The following is a 22,589-nucleotide window of genomic DNA, read 5'->3' as shown; positions in this document are numbered from 1 at the left end:
TGACTCTGTTGTGCACTTGTAGCACCACTACTTGAGGTGATGGAGGTCAAGCTGGATGGAGGTCCCTGCCGGGCCTGCAGGCCCCTCTGAATAGAAAATATGAAAGCTGTAAGTCGTGTTGGTGTAGTAGTTACCTGTGTTGGTGGTGGTACCTGAGTCACGCTGCCCACATCCTGCGCAGCATTTCGGGATAGGGTAAAAATGTCTGTCTGGTGCATGCCCACTGGGGCTAGAGTGATGACTGTGATGACTGTGTTGTCATCGTCAGACTCTTCATCAGCAGCATAATACACCACTTCTACTTCTTCTTCGTCATCACCCATAAGTGAAAGCCTTGCGGGAACCTTCCGTTTACATAGCTTTGTCGGCTCACCGTCTCTCCGAGGCCTTGACAGGTTACATCCATCAAACCCTCCGTGTTTTTGATCGTTGTTTATTTACCGGAGGGCAAAAGAAACAAATTCTTTTAAATATTCCATCTCGATTGGAGACCACGCCTACGCAGCCGCGTCTGCCCTTTAGCATTCTATGCAGATAAGGCTCCATTCCTTGGGACTTGTTTATGAACATTTCTGCCTGATGGAACATTTCCCTCTAGAACAACGTGATTTTTCTTAACATCATCCTCGAGAGTGTACCAGACTGTTTTCATGTGACCCCCCTATATGAGAGTGGCCGCTTTCCTGATTTCTTCTTGCCCCTGCTTGTTTCCCATCGTATACATGCCCTGACGAAGGTGCGGCCGCAGATCGGGCCTAGCACTGAAACGCGCGTTGGCGTGGTTACGTTGTCCTGCTATTACCACCATCTTTCTCCCCAGCGAGTTGCTGAGTGGATGTCGCAGGACAACTCCAGTGTATTAGTGTACGATGTGTACGGAATGTATGAATAGGATACGAATGTTGGAATGGGTGATGAGAGCTTAGTAGAATGTTGCTGTGATGAAGAATGAAGAATGAATGTGAGACTTGGGGCGTCTTATTGAATTCCATGTGATTGAAATATTGTCAATTTTGTACAATTATGCTTTTGAGAAAAATACTTATAAAAATAAAATGATATATTTTTGTATCCTGTGTCCGAATTCTCAGTGAATGGCCCTGATTGAAAGTGAGCTCAAAGTTGTGTTCATTGAACAATATTTTTGGACTCTATAAGAGCCTTTAATCTAAATACATGGGGCAGACTTCCTTTTCTTGATCTTAGATAAGGTTTTTCCCCTGCTGGTCTGCCCTGCATCTAATTCAGGGGGCCCCTACTTATATTAGGTCAGTGGCCCAGCCCAGTCTATTCTGGTCTAGGACGCCCAGGTCTTCGTCCGGGCGCGTCCCACGCTGCAGGACTGTGCTCAGACTTTTATGGTGTCAGAGCCCCTCCAGGGGCCATGAGTAAAGTGCGGCATGCTGTGCAAGGGTTCAGGGACAGGCAGCAATCTCCAAAGCCCGGTGGAACGGTCCCCCGCGCTGCGGGACCCTGCTCAGACTTTTAAAGAACCAAGTACGAAGTCACAAGGGATGCAAACAATCCACGCTTTTAATACTATCACCAGCCAAACTGAGCAACAAAACATGGGACAACATAGAGCATCTGACAACAACGTCAGCCCTTCTTACTGCCGTTTATACAACCTCAGACCACATATTATTTCAAAAAGCCTCCTGTCACTATATTCCTAATCCCTGCCAGGGGGCCGCCCAGTGCTTAATTTGTAAAATATGAAGTCCAGGTGCTCAAATGTTTGTTGGAGGCCACACCCACTTCTCCACTGGCTCCACCCACTTCTTTTGGCTCCACCCAGAAACTCAACTGGGACTGCTGAAAGCCAGATGTAATACCGGATCTGAATTTCAGCAAGTGAGCCTTGCTCAAGTAAGTTTTTGATAGGAGTTTCCCCGCCCTGCGAAAATAAAATCATATAGTACACTTGAATGAGCCATTTATCACTTCCAGTGGCCAAAAGCATTTGGATCGTAAATAGTTCAGTATTCTGTGAAAGCGATTAATTTACCAATTGTGCTTGTTACTATTACTCACCCCCCTCCGTAGCAATATATGTGCATTTATTAAAATTCAAATAGTAAAAAACATACAACTTAACTGGAGTTTCCAAATGTAGTTCTGTATCACAGACCAGACAGATTACAAAAGAGGCACATATTTTCTATATGCACCGTGTTTCTTAAAATTCACCTGGTCAACAAAATATTGGATAAAACATCTTTGAACCTCGATGTTCCCACGTTAGAATTCCCCAGACATTTCTTGATTATCCAGCTGAAATATTTTCCCTAAATTAATGGTGATTCGAATCCTGAATCTTCAAATCAAGATACATTCCAGAATTCATAACCTCAGTATAAGGGTCCTGTGGACGTGGGTGAAGGGACGACCGTGACGCTAGTTGTAGGGTTTAAGGATGGTTTTATTTTTAAAGCTCTTAAGGGTTTGGTGACAAACGTCTTTCGAGTTCTGAACGTTAGTCTCTCCCGGGCGAATGTACTGGGGTCCGTGGCGCTGCTCGTCTAAGGTTCCTGCTTAGGTAGTTGATTCTTCTCCTCGGGCACCAGGCGTCTCACCACATGAAACAAAGAAGACCAACAGGGCGAAAGGCCGTTAGGACACAGTCCTCAAATGGGTTTGCACCAGGGGGCCCAGGGAGTGATAGGAATACACCGAGTGAAACTAGTTTATAAATGGTCGTGCTCAGAGTGGTTGGAGTTCGGAAGGTAGGGAAGGAGGGTAGGGGAGAAGGAAAGGAAGGACTAAGGGTTGGATGCAGCGGGAGCGGTACACGCAGTGACTCTCTAAGCGCTAGTGTTACGCTTGCCTATCCAAGTCGCCAAACGCCGCCGTACCTGTGTCAGCCACACTCCTCCCTCGGGAGTGTGGCACGGCGGTCCGCAGGGTCGTTGGCCTCCTGGCTCGCCTCGTGGTTCTGCTTCGCCTTTGACTTCTCCGTAGTTTCCTGCTTCGATTCTCCAGGTTCCGTCTGCTGTCGCGCTCCGATACTCCGTCTCCGCTGGTTCCGCCTCCTTCCTTGCGGTGTCTCCACACACGGTATACCGGACTTCCTCTCTTTTGACCAATGCGGTCTCAGGGACGTCGCGAAGGGCCGGGGCTTCCCCCGCATATGGTGACGCCCACTTAAAGGGCCCGTCGTCCTCGCACTCGCCGTCAGAGACGTTTACGTGTTCCCACTCGGGGCTCTGTGGAGAAGCCGGAAACGACACGTCAGTAGGGGTCGGGCTCCACCATTCCCGACGGGTAAGGACGCCGACTTTACATTCCTCCCCCCCTGGATTCTCCCGATCGGGGAGAATAGGCATCCTGGAGAGGAAATCGGCATTGCCATTGTCTACTCCCTTCCGATGCACAACTTTGAAGGCAAATGGCTGCAGGAAGAGAAACCACCGCAAAATCCTAGCATTCTGGGAACGATTTCTTTGCATCCACTGAAGGGGTGCGTGGTCTGAGTATAGGACAAAAGCTTTCCCTTCTAGGTAATACCTCAGCTTGTCAATTGCCCACCGGATGGCAAGGCACTCTTTTTCCACCGCGGGGTATTTCCGTTCCCTGGGGTGGAGCTTTCTGCTGATATAGAGTATGGGATGTTCCACTCCGTCATCCCCCTCCTGTGACAGCACAGCCCCAATGCCGGTGTCAGAGGCATCAGTGGCCAGGGAAAAGGGCTTCTCAAAATTTGATGGTAAGAGAACCGGGCTTGTGGTAAGGGCTGTCTTTAGAGTCTGGAAGGCTTTGAGGGCTGCTTCCGATGGAGGAGTCGGCAGAGCGTTCTTTACATTTTTCTGCAGAAGGTCCGTCAGGGGACTTGACAGGTCTGCAAAGTTCTTGGTGAATCTCCTATAGTACCCTATAAGACCTAGGAATGCACGTAAATCCCTTTTTGTGGCTGGAAAAGGAGTACTAGTTATGGCTTTGATCTTTTCCTCCTGCGGGGCTATGACTCCCTCGCCTAGCATGAATCCCAGGTATTTCACTTTTGGAAATGCGGCTCTTGATTTCTTTGCGTTCACATGGAGTCCGGCTGCTTGTAAAGCGGTCAAGACTTTGGATACGTGTACTAGATGTTCTTTCCAGGATGAACTAAAGATGACTATATCATCCAGGTACACCGAACTGTATGCGGTGTGATTGGCCAGTACCCTATTCATTAACCGCTGAAAGGTAGCTGGGGCTCCATGGAGTCCAAACGGTAAGACAGTAAATTCAAAGAGCCCATCTTCAGTAGCAAAGGCTGTTTTGTGGCGATCCCCCTCCCTGAGAGGCACCTGCCAATACCCCTTGGTCAGGTCCAGGGTGGTAATGTAATGAGCATCCCCTATCCGCTCTATGAGTTCATCCACCCGGGGTATTGGAAATGCGTCAAATGACGACACAGCATTAAGGGCCCTAAAATCCATACAAAAATGGGTAGACCCGTCGGGTTTAGGGACCATGACTATGGGGGAGGACCAATTGCTCTTGGAAGGTCTTATCACCCCGAGTCGAAGCATGTCCTGCACCTCTTTCTTTACATCCGCCCTTTTTGCCGCTGGGATGCGGTATGGTCTTTGTTTTACGATCTGCCCTTCTTTAGTGTGTATTTGATGCTCTGCCATATGGGTACACCCAGGGGTGTCCGAAAAGATAGGGGAAAAGGGCAGTAGAGTTGACATCAACTCTCCTCGTTCTGCCTCAGACAAATCCGGGTTCACTGGTAGTTGTTTCAGGGTAGACCCGCTCCTATCTTCTGGTAAGGACAAGTTAGCCTGACGGGGATATGGCCCTATCCATTTCTTAAGGAGATTAATGTGGAAGGTTTGTCTCCTATTCTGGGACATTTGTAAGCTGTATGTGGTACGCCCGTAGGTGTCTACAACTTTATAGGGACCTTTCCACTCACTCTGAAACTTTTGGGTGGATGAAGGCAGAAGTACCAGAGCCCAGTCTCCCTTCTCCAGGGTCCTCCATTTTTTTCCTTTATCGTAGTGCCGTTTTTGAGCGCCTTGAGCTTTTTCTAGGTTTGAATAAGCTAAGTCCCTCAACTTGCCCAATCTTGATCTTAACTGTTGGGTATACTCCAACAGGTTTCTCTGTTCAGCAGCCCCTTCATTCTCCCATGCTTCCCTGGTAATCTCTAACAGGGACCGTGGTTGGCGGCCATAGAGTAGTTCGAATGGAGAAAACCCTAGACTGCTTTGTACTTGGGCTCTTATCACATACAATGCTAGGGGTAGCACTCTGTCCCAGTCCTTATTCTCAGTATTCAATAGCTTCTTCAGGGTAGTTTTTAGGGTCCTATTATACCTCTCCACGAGGCCATCCGTCTGAGGATGATAGGCGGACGTTCGGATGTGGTGTAGATCAAGCGTTTTGCACACCTCTTTCATCATCCGGGAAACGAATGGTGTTCCCTGGTCCATGAGAATCTCGCGAGGGAAGCCTACCCTTGAAAACAACTCCACCAACTTGTCCGCTACATTCTTAGTAGTCGGAGTACTGAGTGCAAAGGCTTCCGGGAATCTAGTGTTGTAATCAATGACCACCAGAGCGTATGTATGGCCACGTGATGTACGTGGTAGGGGCCCAATCAGGTCCATGCCTACCCTATCCCAGGGATTTCCAATTATTGGCAGGGGTTGCAGGGGTACTGCGGGTGGTCGAGTTAGGTTTTTTTTTTGGCACACCTCGCACTGTTTACAGTAGGTGTCTGCCTCTTTGTATATCCCAGGCCAGTAAAAGAGACGAACAATGTTCTGAGTAGTTTTCTCACTACCACTATGCCCAGCTGTTAGGTGTGTGTGTGCATAGAAGAGAATCTGTTTTCTGAATTCCTTGGGCACTACTAGTTGGGTGGGTTCTCCCTCTTTATTTTCCCTGTAGAGCAGGTCGTTTTCTGTCCTGAACCTGGGGTAACTCTGTGTTGGCGAGGTTTGAGAATAGTGTGCTGCTTCCCAGGCGTTCAATAGAGAGGGATCATTGGCTTGTGCAAACTTAAACCCTCTATCTAATACCCAGGGGTCTACTGACAAATAAGCGTCCGCGGTGTTGTCTTTTAACTCCCTCTTGAACAATGACAGGAAGTCTGGGTTATCTACCCCTAGTATCAACTCTTCGGGTAAAGACCTTACTACCCCCACCTTCACTGAACAGGGCTCTCTACCTATGGGCTGGATGGTTATACGGGCCATTGGATAGGGTTTGACATCGCCATGGACGCACCTGATAAGAACAGTACCTTCCTGGCCTATCTGGTCTGGGTGTAAAAGGCGTTCCTGAAGAACTGATTGGCGACACCCCGAATCAAGTAAGGCTTTCACTAATTTCTGGTTTACTCGTACCCTTACGTAAAAGGATGGGCCCATTTCGGAAGTATACATGACTGTCCGCGGGATGTAGCCGACCTCCATGGGTTCGTCTGGGGGTCTTCGTTGGGGGCACATTCGGGCTATGTGGCCCCATTCACCACACTCGAAGCACTGTGGCCCCTTCACATGGGGTCCTTCCAGTTTGAAAGGGCGTGGTCTGATTGGTTCGGGTACAGTTTTTTTCTTCTCGGGTTTGGTTGTAGGGGTTATGGACTTGGTAGTTTTTTCACTGTCCCAAGGAAATGACCGGGGTGCGGCTCTATTATAGTTGGCCGCCATCTCTATGGCCTGGGCCGCCGTTAATCCGGGGTGTTGTCTTAACCACCTCTGTGTGCCGTATGGTAGCACTTCCATGAATTGTTCTAGTATGATACTGGTCATGACCTCTTCTTTGCTCCGGATATCCGGCCTAAGCCATTTTTCGGCAGCCATTTTTACCCTCAGGTACATGGTCTTTGGATTCTCGCCTGGTATGCCCTTCTCTTTTCTAAACCGTAGACGGTATGCCTCTGCATCCATCCCTAGGTGGTCCAATATCACTGCTTTTATGTCAGCATATGAGGATGTTCCGGTATGATTTGCCACCTGGTAGGCAGTTTGGGCCTCTCCTGAGAGCAGTGGAGCCAAAAAGAAAGGCCACTTCTCTTCAGGCCATCCACAAGCTCTCGCTGCGCGTTCAAAATTTAGTAGGAATGCGTCGGGATCTTCTCCATTCACGTATTTTTGTAAGGCGACCCCTGATGGGTGTGGGCCTATGGGTCTTCTGTCCAGTGTAGATGATGAAACAGGAGTTTGTACAACCTTTTGGATAGTGTCCAATTGTTGGGTCAGAGATGTTCTGAATAAGTCCCGGTCAGCATCAGCTGTGCTTATTTGTTGGCCAATAGCCCACTCTTTATTATTTATTTATTTTATTTTGGGAATTTGTAGAGCGCGAGTGATACCTTGCAGGCTTCCTGGCGCTGTAGAATACTCTGTTAGCGAATAACCGGGGGAACAGTCAACGGACAGTTTATTGAGGGAAAAGCCAGGTCTTGATACGTCTCCTAAACGGAAGAAGCTGGGACATCTGACGTATGTCAGTGGGTAGGTTGTTCCACAGCTTGGCCGCTGCAACCCTGAAGGATCTTCCTCCTGTTCTGGCTTTATTAAATCTGGGTACCTTTACCAGACAAGCCGAGGACGAGCGTAGATCCCTGGCAGGAGTGTACCACATAAACAGGGCTTGCAGAGGTTTAGGTCCAAGTCCATGCAGAGCCTTAAAAACAATGCAGAGGGACTTGAAAGCCACTCGTTGTTTTAGCGGTAGCCAGTGTAGCTCAGACAGAGCTGCTGTGGCCGAAGCCCTCCTCGTCCAGCCAAGAGCCAGCTTGGCGGCGGCAGATTGAATTCGCTGTAGACGATCCATCAGCGTGACTGGAGACTCCAAGAGCAGGGCGTTACAATAGTCAAGGCGACTGAGTATCGTACACCTGACTATCGACGCCCTGGCTTGTGCCGGGAGGAGAGGCATGATTTTCCGCAGTGAACGAAGCAGGGCTGTGCAGATCCCCACAGTTTTTGTCACCTGGGTTTCCATACTTAATTTGTTGTCAAGCATGGCTCCCAGGTTGCGAACCGAGGGAACTGGCAGAGGTTTGTCACTAAACTCTGGGGGCCAGAAATCAGTCGGAAACTGACGGGGTATCTTGGTGCCTGAACAGAACAGGACCTCAGTTTTTGCGGAGTTAAACTGGAGGGAGTTTGTGTGAAGCCATCCAGCCGTCGCTCTTAAGCACTCTAGTTTTTGTTTTCCATCAATGAGCGTTTGAATCACTTGTTCCATTGCCATGGTCGTGTTGGGAGGGGAGGATCCCACTTCTGACACCAGTGTGGACGTGGGTGAAGGGACGACCGTGACGCTAGTTGTAGGGTTTAAGGATGGTTTTATTTTTAAAGCTCTTAAGGGTTTGGTGACAAACGTCTTTCGAGTTCTGAACGTTAGTCTCTCCCGGGCGAATGTACTGGGGTCCGTGGCGCTGCTCGTCTAAGGTTCCTGCTTAGGTAGTTGATTCTTCTCCTCGGGCACCAGGCGTCTCACCACATGAAACAAAGAAGACCAACAGGGCGAAAGGCCGTTAGGACACAGTCCTCAAATGGGTTTGCACCAGGGGGCCCAGGGAGTGATAGGAATACACCGAGTGAAACTAGTTTATAAATGGTCGTGCTCAGAGTGGTTGGAGTTCGGAAGGTAGGGAAGGAGGGTAGGGGAGAAGGAAAGGAAGGACTAAGGGTTGGATGCAGCGGGAGCGGTACACGCAGTGACTCTCTAAGCGCTAGTGTTACGCTTGCCTATCCAAGTCGCCAAACGCCGCCGTACCTGTGTCAGCCACACTCCTCCCTCGGGAGTGTGGCATGGCGGTCCGCAGGGTCGTTGGCCTCCTGGCTCGCCTCGTGGTTCTGCTTCGCCTTTGACTTCTCCGTAGTTTCCTGCTTCGATTCTCCAGGTTCCGTCTGCTGTCGCGCTCCGATACTCCGTCTCCGCTGGTTCCGCCTCCTTCCTTGCGGTGTCTCCACACACGGTATACCGGACTTCCTCTCTTTTGACCAATGCGGTCTCAGGGACGTCACGAAGGGCCGGGGCTTCCCCCGCATATGGTGACGCCCACTTAAAGGGCCCGTCGTCCTCGCACTCGCCGTCAGAGACGTTTCCGTGTTCCCACTCGGGGCTCTGTGGAGAAGCCGGAAACGACACGTCAGTAGGGGTCGGGCTCCACCATTCCCGACGGGTAAGGACGCCGACTTTACAGGTCCTCTCAACAAAGCACCAGCAGCACCAATTATCCAACTGCTTTTTTGCTTATTTCTCACACGTGGAATTTAAACCTGCACACATACTACCACTCTTGGACTTTCAGCATGCCACAGAGCATTCAAATTGCCTTCCCAACTGGACAATTTGGATCATGCCACATTGAAGGCTTATTTAGATAAAGCAAATGTCTTCACAGCCTTTTCTCTCTGGCAATGAATGCTCTTTGAAAGAGCAACTATTTCCTGGAGTGGCAGAATCATGCATGTTAAAAAACAATATGACATCATTTTATACTGTATAATACATCAATCCATCCTTAGTATGTTGCATTGTATAATTTTCAAACACACAGGCATTAGTAAACGTTCTAAGCACCAAACACTGTCACACACAAATCTATAGCCTCAGCCAACTGGTGGTTCGTCTAAAATAACTGATAGGTAGGCACACAAATCAAAATAGGTTTCTCTGGCCATATTCCTCTGCACTGCCTGATAGTCATTAATTCCATCACAGCATCTTCCAGTGATTCATATTTACAAACATTCTGTTTCTTCACATCTAGGAAACAAGTAAGGCATGATTATTTCCCTTGAGGGATTATGTTTTGCACATTGTCAACTATGTTACGCAAACGTGCACCACAGCTCAGTGTACTCGGTACACATTACTAGCCCTGGTCAGCGAAATTGAGTGCCTGAGTCCACCACGAACTGCTATCACATGAGCAGATTCAGCACTGATCGTACCACAAGTTACCTCCAGCTCACACACAAATGTGTTGCCATAACACTCTGGTTAATGTTTAGAGCTCAGAGTCCACAAATTTAAAAAAAATAGTTCCTGAATCAATCATTAGTAAACTAAAGAAGAGAACACTTCCAATTGCAAAGAAAGGATAGCAATTAAAAAATGCATATTAGCTTCTTTAACAAGTGAGAACTGCTCCAGTATGCAAAATACTTCAAATGGAAATATTCTAGTACGATATGGAGAAACTTCTCTTTCTGACAAGACCATGATTGATGGCTCCCATTCAGAAGGAGGCTACATACTGAGACGTACAGTGGTGTAACGTAGCTTGAGGTCCCCCCCCTTGCAAAGTACATGTGGGGTCCACAGTCTTAACTCAGTCAGGAGCTCTCAAGCCATGGGTCTGCCGCCCATGCACAGTGCCGGAGGAGGCCGCCCTCGGGGGCTAATGTTATGCCACTGCACAGAGACAGAGGCACGTATTTCAGATCCACCGTTAATATCATTCATTTTCATTAATGCTTTAGATTGAGGGTCCTTGTAATGTGGTATTTTTGCTACATATTTTCCCTTGGGCCATACCATAAATCTTCCTTGACTTTGTCTTTCAGTCTGATCTAGATTTTACCAATGTTTCTGGTGCAAAGTGCATCAAAATGCAGTGTTTGATTCTAATTTGCCTCTAACAATCTTGGGAGAACCCCAAACCTTACTTTAAAACATTGATTAAATCATATTTCTTTTCACAAATTTCGCAGTTTAATTGTGCACCTAGAAAAGTATTTGCGATTGCCACAGATGTCCCTAGAATGCGACTGAGGGACAGCAGGACACAAAATCGTCTGCAACGTTGTTTAAGCTCCATCCAGTTTTGACCAAACACACTGGGCAATTGTGTGATTCCACAAAATAAGTAAAAAATGAGTAAAATACTAACATGACACTATCAAAAATAACAATACGATGCTTTACATATTATCTTTCTACATTGTTAACTGTTCTCAAAAATCCAGGCTGAGAATCACCCTTCCACCTCCTCCTAACCCCCCCCCCCCTCCCCCCTTTAATTTGAAGTTGCTGGCGGCTGTGCTCCCCAAAACCTACACTCCAGGCTCAGGCCATGTACAGAAGCTTGAGGCCTCAGTTTTTCAAGTGGCCTAACCTGGCTTCCTTATCTCTCTAATATTGCCATGCTAAAATGCACACTGGCTCTGTCAATGGTCTTCTGTCTAAAGGTTGAAGCCCCCACCACACTTCTCCAAGCCAGAACCCTCCCACATACAATCCAGAGTGCCTCGCATACCCCATGCCTAACTCCAGGATAATCTTTGACTCTGTTCTGCACGTCGCTAGATGTGCTTCCCAATGCCACGCAGGTCTCATCGTTACACTGCATAACTTTGTTAAAACAAAGAACATCTGCCTTATTTATACACACCTTATCCAAAACGGGCTCATAATTCTTGGGGTTGGAGTTTACATGTGCATTTCTTGCTCAAGATAAAACTGCCTGCTATGGTGCAATTAAGATACTGGAAGCAATGTTGTAATAGACGTCATGCATTGTAAGTGACTACAAAGCAAATGGAGAGCAGGCGGGGCGCTTGTGGGGCGCTTGTGGAGCACAGTACACACAAGTGCATAGTCAGATGCACAAAATTGAATACACAAAATTGAATACACAATAACTGACTATTCATTTCCTCAAACCAGAAATTGCCACCCTCCAATGACTGACACCCATGCCTCATGCACAATCAACCACTACGTCTCATGCAGATTTAACCACCCATTTAACATCAGACTGCTTAATTAGTTGTATGCATGTAAATATTTCTGCAGGCTTCTCTATTTACCTTACAGAGGGGTTGGAGAAGGATTTCAAACTGTCTGCATAATATTATAAATCCAATACCGAAAACTATATACACAGACTGACATAGTGGCCTCAAAAACTGCTAATCTGCATGCGCCAGGACATGGAGTTGGAAGAAGGGCTGCGTAGATTAACCTTTATGATGCTTTAGATTTCGTTTTACAAATTGAGCTAACTCGAGCATTTTTGCTCTTTGGGTGGACACCTGAACTTCCACAGAGTAGCTGGTGTGTTGTAACCCGAGCAGTGGTCAATGCAGTGATGCCGCTAACGAGGTGTTCTTTTACTGGGCTCCAAATTTGAGAAGTGGCAGAGATTTTCACGTGTATGCTAGTAAACGGAAAGCTTGCTGGGAGCAATCCATACCCACGAGCGCGGGCATTAACAATAAGGAAATTGTGGGGCTCGATTCTCGCTACCCTGGGGTCTGTAAATACAGCACCTTCACCGCAAGACGTGATTGTAATATCGTGATGACTTAGTTTATTTCACTTGTCTCACCTGTGACCTGCAGCTTCTGTAGCGGGTACAGACTGCTGCCAAATTATGGTCCACCGCCCCCGCACATGTGCAGTTTACATCGAGCTTGACACAATATTGTCACAACCTGTGCCCCGCCCTGAAGACCACGCACGCCTAGGCGCGCAGCTTGCAGTGCACCATGTGTAACCAATGGCTCATGTGAATCTTTGTTGTGATGCACATCGTGGGACATGTGCGCAGGAGCATAACTGTAAAACGAACTGGTTCCAAATCCAGTCAGTGAGCACACTGTGCCTAGGGGCACCCCGGAGCTCCTGATACCCACCGCACCGCGGGGCTGCACTGTCTGCAGGGGCCTTTCTTACGTCCATGGAGATGTACTAGAGTTTAAGAGCGAGAGAGGAAGGACAGAGCATGTACACGGAATACATTTAAACATTTAAATGTGCCTAAAACATTAAGTAAATTGACCTCGGTAAACTTTGCTGCTGAGAAGCCATATCTGTTACAGCAAATATGTCTGTTTTATTATTCTGAAACGTTGTCTGTCAGTAAAACTTGACATTGAAGAAATTCCTACCCAAGACTGCTGGTGCTGCACACTTCACGTCATGCTCCTTCTGCAAATAATAGTGGCGGACTGTCGGTGCGTGTATGCTTCGTGATCATAAGGCGGGCTGGCATTGTGTCATTTTAAAAAGGTTACGCACGCACGCAGCCGCTGCGCCTGCTGCAGCCACACATGACCAAATCCAGCCAATCAGAGGCCCGGCCACCGGCAACACAAAATGGATTTATAATTGTCTCAGCTCTTCAAGGGAAAGAACGTGAGAGTGCGAATCTTGTGCACGGTCGATTTAATTAATTTTTGATGCACGCTCAGTTTGTTGATATGAGATGGCAGTGGCAAGCTGGTCTAGACCAGGCCCTGATAAATAAGTGCCGGTGCTAAGCCCCGGAAAGCACCGGCACAAATCCTCGTCGTGGCGGCCCCTGGGGTTTGGCGGCCCTGTGCAGGTGCACAGTTTGCACATGCCTAGGGCCGGCCCTGCTGCAGGCGTAGGTTTTGTTTTCCCCAAAAAAAGTGGCGGTCGGCACACCAGTCTCCTTGGTAAGAGGCGCCACTTGCTTCTTCTGCTCCTTCTTACTGGCAGTGGCACTGGCAACTTTCTTGGTAGAGGAGCTACGGAAACCTTTCTTTGGGCCCATCTTCTTTAGATGTCAGAACAGCAGGACGCAGTTGCACTAGTTGCAGAGTTGTCTGTGGCCAAACGTGATGTCGCGTGACGTTGTATACACACTGCAGCAGGACTTCTTACTGGCACTGCAACAAGTGATGAGGTAATTCCTGGTTTTCAGTCTTTGTGCACCTAAAAGCAAAGAAGCCAGAGGAACATCAGTTAAATAAATGTTGCATATGTCGTGCTTCACCTAATGCTATTGCAACTAGGTATTTATTATTATTAACACAACACACCCAAAAACGGAATGAACCAAAATAAAATTAGCAATTCTAATTAAAAAATGGATGTTTAAATTAATAGAAGAGAGACCACAGAGAGAGAGTTGTTTCAGGCACCCATTCATAACCCTAGGCCTACTGGCCCGCAAGCTTGCCGGCCTATGGCACAAACTGCGTGGCCTCAATATGCCCACCCCCACCCACATGGCCAGGCCCTGGATCAGGCCCGAACAACACCCCAAAAAATCAAAATACACACAAAATTCACCACAATCCAATGGCATCCATGCAATAAATGATGTTCAAATTCAAGAAACCACACAGAAACAACGTGTCCATGTACCACTGAGTACCCCTGGGCATAATGGATGAAAGCAAGGCACACTGGGTGCAGGCCTATGGCACAAAACACACTGCCTGACTTCAAAATGGCCCTAGACGCCCACCCACAGGGCCAGGCCCTGGACCAGGCCTCAAAATGGCCCCCACCCACATGGCCCTGGACGAGGCCACAACAGCACCCAAAAAAATAAAAATACACACAAAAATCACCCCAATCCTATGCCATCCATTAAATAAATGATGTTTAAATTCAAGAAACCACACAGAAACAATGTGTCCATGCACCACTGAGTACCCCTGGGCATATTGGATGAAAGCAAGGCAGACTGGGTGCAGGACTATAGCCCACTGCCTGGCTTCAAAATGGCCCCTAGACCCCCAACCACATGGCCAGGCCCTGGACCAGGCCTCAAAATAGCCCCTACCCACATGCCAGGCACTGGACCAGGCAACAACAGCACCTAAAAAAATCAAAATACACACAAAAATCACCACAATCCAATGCCATCCATGCAATAAATGATGTTTAAATTCAAGAGACCACACAGAAAGACTTTGTCCATGCACCACTGAGTACCTCTGGGCATAATGGATGAAAGCCAAGGCTGACTGGGTGCAGGCCTATGGCACAAAGCACACTGCTAGGCTTCAAAATGGCCGCTAGACCCCGACCCACATGGCCAGGCCCTGGACCAGGACTCAAAATGGCCCCCGCCCACATGGATAGACCCTGGACCAGGCCACCACAGCACCAAAAAAAACCTCAAAATACACACAAAAAAAATCACCCCAATCCAATGCCATCCATGCAATAAATGATGTTTAAATTCAAGAGACCATACAGAAAGACTTTGTCCATGCACCACTGAGTACCTGTGGGCATAATGGATGAAAGCAAGGCAGACTGGGTGCTGGACTATGGCACAAAGCACACTGCCTGGCTTCAAAATGGCCACTAGATCCCCACCCATATGGCCAGGCCCTCGACTAGGCCTCAACAACACCCCAGAAAATCAAAATACACACAAAAATCACCCCGATACAATGCCATCCATGCAAGAAATGATGTTGAAATTCAAGAGACCACACAGAAAGAATGTGTCCATGCACCACTGAGTGCCCTTGGGCATAATGGATGAAAGCAAGGCAGACTAGGTGCAGGCCTATGGCACAAAGCACACTGCCTGGCTTAAAAATGGCCCCTAGACCCCCACCCACATGGCCAGGCCCTGGACCAGGCATCAAAATGGCCCCCACCCACATGGCCAGGCCCTGGAAAAGGCCACAACAACACCCAAAAAATCTAAATACACACAAAAATCACCTCAATCCAATGCCATTCATGCCCTAAATTATGTTTAAATTCAAGAGACCCCTCAGAAAGACTTGGTCCATGCACCACTGACTACCCCTGGGCCTCCTGGCTAGTGTGGCTTTAACACGCACCCCAAAATTTAAAAAAAACTTCCACATATAACAGTGAGCTATTCAATTCCATGCCATCCATGCCGTAAATGATATTTAACTTCAACAAAACTGACAGAAACAGTTGTATAATGCACCCATGACTAACCCTGGGAATACTGGATCCAGTGGCCTACCAACAATATATATTTTTTAAAGTTGTGAAAAAGTTTATACATTGTAGTTGCAGCAACTGCAATGCCCCAAACAAACAACAACAACTTACTTGTAAAATCTCAAATCCAAAAGAGATAAAAAAAAGTCCTCAAATACAAATATCCAGCAGCAGCCACAAAGAGTAATCCTCCCAGCTCCAGATCCAAATGAAAATTGACCAGGACATGGACAAAGCAATGGGAGGAGCCTGCTGGATAGGAACAGGAAGTTGGAGACTCTAGGGCACTTCCTTCCCACCACCCCCCGAAAATTCTCCTTGCACAAAAAAGTGCAGTCAAATGTCAATCTGAGGAGTTATTCTGATCCAAATCATCATTTTCAGAAGGTTTATGCTGCCAGCGATCGATTTCTTGTGCAGAATTGCAATTTTTGCAATTTCGGGAAAGCGTGCTGTTCAAATCTCCCGCCGGATGTCAGCTGCGCGTCGCATCTACGTATTCGCTATTGTTTACTCTCGCGATGCGTGATTGCGGGCCTTTATGATGTATTCGCGTTCTCAAACTCTCGCAGTGCAAGATGGCAGGACTCGATGACGTACTTGAAGTCGAAAAGTCTTGCGCGATCATGCAGCCAGATCCAAAATGGTGCAGCGCACGCAAACCGGGAGGAAAGCAACTCGGCGGACTCCCGATCACGGTAAGTCAATGCTGCACGGGCGAGATAGTATTTTTGAAACGCGACCAAGCAAAAAAAATTCGCCAACTCACGAATTGCGGATTTTTGGGCAATTTCGCGCGATTCGCACATTGCGAAATTGCCAAAAATCAGCAAAGCGATCGGAACGAATTTCCAGCCCATGCTTAAACCAAATGCTTCTCTCACAATGGTTCCCCAAATGCACACAGACTCACAGTGTGATTCTAGACAATCAACACTATTCCTTGGACTTTAGCAAAACAGACTCACTAGTCTGTAAGGGGTAAGGTGACTGCACACATTCTATATATTTCACTACTGCACTCAAGTGTGAATGCCTGACTCATTTTGTGAATGCATTAACAATGACTAGGTTCTAGTACTACTAAAAAATGACAACAGGATAGGTTTTTAAACAGTTATGTGTCAGCAAAGACATGAAGTAACCAAATGCTTCTCTCACAATGGTAGCCCAAATGCACACAGACTCACAGTGTGATTCTAGACAAGCAACACTATTCCTTGGACTTTAGCAAAACAGACTCACTGGTCTGTAAGGGGTAAGTTGACTGCATACATTTTACATATTTCACTACTGCACTCTAATGTGATTGCCTGACTTGCCTAATACTACTAAAACTTCACAATAGGATAGGTTTTTAAGCAGTTATGTGTCAGCAAAGACATGAAGTAACCAAATGCTTTTCTCACAATGGTTGCCCAAATGCACACAGACTCACAGTGTGATTCTAGACAAGCAACACTATTCCTTGTCTTTAGCGACACAGACTTACTAGTCTGGAAAGGGTAAGGTGACTGCACACATTCTACATATTTCTGAGGGTGGGCGTAGTTCGCGAAGTAGCGATATGCGTAGGTATGCAAAGTACACTTCGCACTACGCGAGCTATGCGTAGCACTACGCGAACTGCTTAGTAGCATGTTCGCACTTTACAAGATGTCGTTTTCAATGATTGCACATTGCGGACAAACATCCGGCACTGTGGAATTATTGAAAATGGCATCTTGAACAGTGCGAGCTGTACTTTACTGCCGCTAGAGTAGATTTTTACTCGAGCTGCAGCTTTCTTAACGTGGACTGGTAGTTTCTCTTCGCGAGCGGGCGCAAGCATGCGTGACCACTCCCAATGAGAAACCTGACCTCCACACATTGAGAATCTCGCTGGGAGGTTTATTTTCCATGCTCGCGATCGGCAACTTGATGTTGCTGATCACGAACAAGGAAAAAGTCTTGCGAAGATGTCATTTTGCTTGCTCGTGGTCGCCAACTTGACGTTGAGGACCGCGAGCAAGCAAAAAATAACCGCTGTACTACTCGATGCTACCCATGTTTGCACTGTGCTACATGCAGTTCGCGTAGTGCAAAGTTGTGCAAACTTCGCAAACTACGCAAGCGTAGCGTAGTGCTTTGCCCAGGGTTACATATTTCCCTACTGCACTCTAGTGTGAATGCCTGACTAATTCTGCAAATGCATAAGCAATGACTGGCTTCTAATACTACTAAAACTTGACAACAGGATAGGTTGGACTTTCGTTTCAACCCATTCCGATTGACATAACTTTCAACCCTACTCCCATTCTGCTTAATGGCTTTTACCATAGTAACATTTCATAGAACACTCAACTGAACACACAGGTCACAAGTTCAGCACACAATGTTGCAATTCCAAACAGCAAGTGTGCTTGACTTTTCAAAATATAAGCTTACCCTATGTAATGTTCCTTTCAAACAGTTTTTATTAACCAATAAGAAACATGCTTTTAAAACACAGAAACAAGCACCCTACTGTTCAGTCTATAATGTTCTCAAACAGGCAATCATTTCTCTTCTTTGTCCAAAACTGCATCTTAGCCACCATTTTAGAAAAAAACTTAGTTTTCAAACTTCTAATTTCACATACAGACACCTTCTGAGTTCCTCAAGACCTCCTTTCAAGATGCTTAGAGTGTGGATTGTGAGACACAGCTATATTATCTGGAGCCAAAGGTATGCAAGAAAACAGAGGTATTGACAAAGATTTAGCTTTGCCAAACGTAGACATTAAATGGATTGGACAGAGAGGATTAAAGTGGCACCAATTTATGCCATTGGTTAAATCCTTTTTGCATCTCCAACACCCTGACCTCATAATTGGGCACTGCGGAGGCAATGACCTAGGCACTTTGACTGGGGTAGGTCTGAAAATGCTTATGAAGTACACCTTTGGAGAATTAATGACATTTTTCCCCCAAACTGCCTTTGTCTATTCTAACATATGCCAAAGACAGAAATGGAACTGGTCCAATCTATTTTGTCCACAGATTGAGAAAGCTAGGAAACATGTCAATAAAGCTGTTTCTGCTTATCTCAGAGATTATAGGATGGGGTCCATTTACCACAACAATCTGCGTTTTAACATGGATGGCATCTATAGGAGAGATGGTGTACATTTTACAGACGAGGGTTCCTCATCAACTTTAGACTCTGCATAGGTACTTTCTTAAAGGTACCAAAATCTCTCAATAAACACAAGGGCTCTTTTTAGGGCCACCCAAGATCTAAACACATAAGCGTTATGTATATTTAAAGAATATAAAAAAAACAATTTTGGAGTCGCGCAACCAACGCGTTTTGGAGTTGTGCACCCAACGCGTTCACACCAGGCGTCCTTCAGGAGCCAGCATTGCTTTTCCACATGGGGAGCCGCTAACATGCAGCTCCCCGTGTGGAAAAGCAATCTGGTTTGCATTTTGAGAGAGCAGAGAGCAAAGAGAGAGCAGGGAAACCTTCCAAAATCCAAACCAAGTTTGCTATGGAAGGGCGGGAGCCACGAGGCTCCCGCCCTGCCATAGCAATCTACAGTGTCCTGGGGGTGGGCACCCCGGGACACTGCAGGAGCAGTGCCTGGGGGTTGCAGTCCCCAGGGCCATGACAAGGCTCCAGGAGTGGGACTGTGCGGCCCCCCTCCCACAATTTACAAAGTCCTGGTGGGTGGTGGTCCCCGGGGCTGGGGAGTACGTCACGGACCCTACAATTTTACTATTTAGTGCCCCAGGGTGGTGGGAGTCCCCGGGGCAGATGGGGGGGCTTGAGCCCCCGCACAGTTTAAAAAAAAAAATACACAATCAAAGTGGTCCACGGAGCTGCGTGGGGCCGTGAGCCCCGCATATATTGTTATAAAGCCCCGGGGTGGTGGTCCCTGGGGCTTGAGGAGGCCTTTGAGCCCCCCCACCCATGTATTTTGTAGCCCTGGGGTGGGGGTCCCCAGGACTTGGGGGGCTGTGAGGCCCTCCGCAAATATTTGATAAAAGCCCCTGGAGTGGCGGTCCCCGGGGACCCTCTGGGCCCCCCACTACATTAAATATTATTGCCCCTGGGATTTGGCCACACCGGGGGCTAATTATTAAAGAAGCATGGGTGGCCGCACTTTGTTTTTTTTCACAGCAGAATCCAGGCACCCAGCACAGATTTTGCCAATTTATTTTAAAAAAGAATTTTTGGGGGGGCCCTGGCGGCCCTTGTTGGACCCCCTAGCATGCCATGGGGTGTTTCTCCCCTGCCCCCTTTTTGGGGTTTGTACCCTTTTTTGAGTGATTTCTTGTGCCTCGGTTCTACTGAGGCACAAAATGGCTGCCAACACTTCCTGGTTTAGAGTGTTGACAGCCGATTAGCATGCAGCTCATGATCGGGAGGGTGTGCGCAAGGTGCACACCGGGTGTGCGGATCCACAGCGGCCATAGATATATATGTGTTTTTACTTTTCATTTTCTCAGCAACTACTGAACAGATTTACACCATTTAACAAAAAGGCACCTTTCTGAACCAAGGCCTACCTCTTTGCCAAATTTGGAGTAATCTTGTACAGCAGTTCGGGCTGTAGCCGCGGCTAAAGTTTCCTAAGGAAAATTGCATGGGGAAAACACATTTTGGGACCCCCTTTTTTCTCAGCCCCCGCTTGACGAATCACCCCCAACCTTTCAGGATAGGAGCGGGCCAAAGCTGACCATAAGTTTTTAACATTTCGCGAAGATTCGTCAACCGGCGCCAAAGTTATTGCACATAGAATGTTGCGGATTTCCTATGGAAAATAGGTCCTAACTATAACTACCTACTGGGGACCGCCAGCACCACCTTGTCTGGGGACCTTCAAAAAGTCATCATGTGGCTACGCTACATTGATAACTTGTACATCATATGGAAGAGAACCAAGGATGATGCTGAAAGGTTCATCATCAAACTTAATAGTAACAAGTATAACATCCACGTGACAGGGAACATTAGCAGTATAAAGACTGAGTACCTTGATGTCGCTCTTGAGATATAAAACAATACCATATGTACTTCTCTCTTCCGCAAAGCCACAGCAGGTAACAGCGTCCTGCATGCCCTCAGCAGCCACCCAGAGGCCCTTTGAAGGAGTATTCCGTATGGTGAGCTGCTGAGGACCGAAAGGAACTGCAACAACAGTGTGACATATGCAGAGGAAAGTACTAACATTATGGAGAGATTTCGCAGCAGAGGTTATCCCAAGTGGGTTCTCAAGAAAGCCTGTGAACGGGCTGAAGGAGTTGAAAGAACTGAAACCCTTTGTGACAAACTTGAGGAAGAGCAGAATCAAAGTGATGATACTACACGCATGATCCTCACCAATAATGCAGAATCACACAAGGTGAAACATATACTCAGCAAACATTGGGATATTCTCAAAACAGATGGTATTTTAGGCACCACCATACCTAACAGACCTCAAATCAGCTATTGACGGCACAGGAATATACAGGATTTGGTGGTCAGGAATGATATCACCGAATACCCTACCAACACACAACATGGCCTAATTGGTTTTTACCCATGCAGCCACGGCAAGGCCTGTAAGAACAGCAAATCCAAAGGAACACTTGAGTACAAGGGAACTACCAAAAGACTCACCCAATTCCTCACTTGCGGCACAAGTTTCGTCATTTATGCTATTAAGTGCACATGTAAACTGTGGTACATAGGCAGCACTACCTGTGCTGCCAAAAAAAGAATTCTTGAACATCTCAGGGTCATCACCAACCATGACCCCAAGTACCCAGTTGCTCGACACTTCGATGAACACCACTTTTCCAACACTACAGATTTCAGTTATGTGATCATAGAATACATTTCCAAACACCCTAGGGGGGGAGATAGAGCCTTAACCCTTAGGCAATGGGAGTAACGACACATAATTGATTTTCAAACCACAAATCCGGGGAGATTGAACATGGATGAGGAGCTTGCTTTACATCTGAAAGAGGGATCATAAGCCTGGTGTCTGCGATGTGTTTAATTGTTTCAATGCTAAGATGTACAAAATGAGCATTCACCTACTATGTACAGCACTTTATTAATAATGTATTCACACGCAATTGTGTGTTTGTTCTTTTAATATTTCTTTTTAATTTTTGTTTTCTCTGTTTCCGTTTCTTTGTAGGAGGAAAGGAAGGGGCCCCTTCACAAGTATTCACCTTCACGGGCGTACCTAACCTTTGCACTCCATTTTGATATTGCATATGTCACATATGGTTATGCTTTCACTGGTAGGTGAATTACAAACTATGGACTAGAGGCACTTGCCTGATTGGACTGAATATCTCCATTGCAGCATATGGACTAGTGTGGATACATACTGTATATACATTGATTACCACTTTCCTTTGCCTTTTTACTGCTGGTTTCAGATGAGTTTTGCACTGGCAAACTAGTAAGTGTAGGGACGCACCTCAGAATAACTCTTTATTAATTTTGATTATTTCTGTAGATTACCCTTAAGCTCCCTGTGCATGTACTATCACAGCATTCCAGCTAGGGTATGGCACACCTATGCGCCAGCAGTACTCTGATTTATACCGATTGTTGATTGAGGCACGTACTTTGAATCCGATATCAATATGTCGCACTTGTATATATTCTATTTTGCGTCTTAATCTCATGACAGGCCAGCTCTAACCGTATGAACCATCATGTTACTAGTATACCAGCACTATGCCATGTATTTATAAGAATGCACTCACTTGTTATACAATACAGCATTTATAATTTAATTGGTGATACCTTTTTAAATTTCATGTATTTAAACTAACATGATGTTGACACATATGGTTTAAAACGCAATTTGAAGCTAATCAGCTACGTCATGATTATGATTTTTGCTAGTCTAAAAAGGCAGCCAAAGCTGAGACATGACTAGTCCTTTGTTTGTGTCCATG

This window comes from Lissotriton vulgaris, chromosome 8 (assembly GCF_964263255.1).
Source record: "Lissotriton vulgaris chromosome 8, aLisVul1.2, whole genome shotgun sequence".
Lineage (NCBI taxonomy): Eukaryota > Metazoa > Chordata > Amphibia > Caudata > Salamandridae > Lissotriton > Lissotriton vulgaris.
This window is presented reverse-complemented; position numbering follows the sequence as displayed.